This window comes from Tigriopus californicus, chromosome 10 (assembly GCF_007210705.1).
Source record: "Tigriopus californicus strain San Diego chromosome 10, Tcal_SD_v2.1, whole genome shotgun sequence".
Lineage (NCBI taxonomy): Eukaryota > Metazoa > Arthropoda > Copepoda > Harpacticoida > Harpacticidae > Tigriopus > Tigriopus californicus.
In genome coordinates, this window is record NC_081449.1 from 929,040 (window position 1) to 929,836 (window position 797).

At 39.0% G+C, this 797-nt stretch overlaps 1 protein-coding gene across 3 annotated transcripts in view; it reads left to right on the forward strand.

Moving 5' to 3' along the window:
- The window catches only part of LOC131888192 (protein retinal degeneration B-like), a 16,234-nt gene that overhangs the window by 5,654 nt on the left and 9,783 nt on the right, over positions 1 to 797 (forward strand). The gene's annotated exons all lie outside the window — the stretch shown is intronic.

Sequence of the window (797 nt, forward strand, 5' to 3'; positions counted from 1 at the left end):
AACTAGAAAGTAAAATGATGATTGCCAAGGTGGTTGAAATCAATTCACCTCCCTGTCCTCGATCCTTGGCTATATTTTATTTTGGGGCGCCAAAGAGAAATTGGCTAATGCTACCTTTCGAAGAAACATGAGCCCTCTCAAGGCCTCAACCACTAACAGTTCTCTACCTACCCCGAGAAGAACATTAAATGGCTTGTGCTTCTCTCAGGCCTCATATTGAGTCTGTCAAATGTAGTCGATGAGTTACGAAAATTATGAAGTAATTGAAATTCCAAAAATAAGAGAATGGGCCATTTTTTTATCCTTTTTTTTACCGTTGTCATAATGTTATCCAAAGTAGATGTCGATATAAAAGATGATTAATTCAGGATGAAATCAATCAAAATGTAATTTGATATATTGTCTTGGGGGAAAAAGAGCAAGGCCAACTTTGACGCACCACCCTGTTAACCAGAAAAGAATCTCAATTGTTTACTGCCGAAGTTAGAATCATAATACTTATTCGTCGAAGATTCAGAGCCATAGCTCTATAATAGCTTCTCCTTTAATCCCTGCAACCTTTGGACATAGCTGAAACAAAAAACAAGCTTATTCAAAAACCGTTCTTGTCGGGCAATTGTGACAAAACAGAGCTACTGTTTGCCGAACATTTGATTCCCTAGCAATCTTCTTTCTCTTTCCCCAATTGCTTGATAATGACTTTCCCTGATGAAAGCCATTTGGTGGATGAACCAGTCAGACCGCAGGTGTTTCCTTTTCCATTCATTTGTTCTCCCTAGGGTGCTGACGGCCCTTAT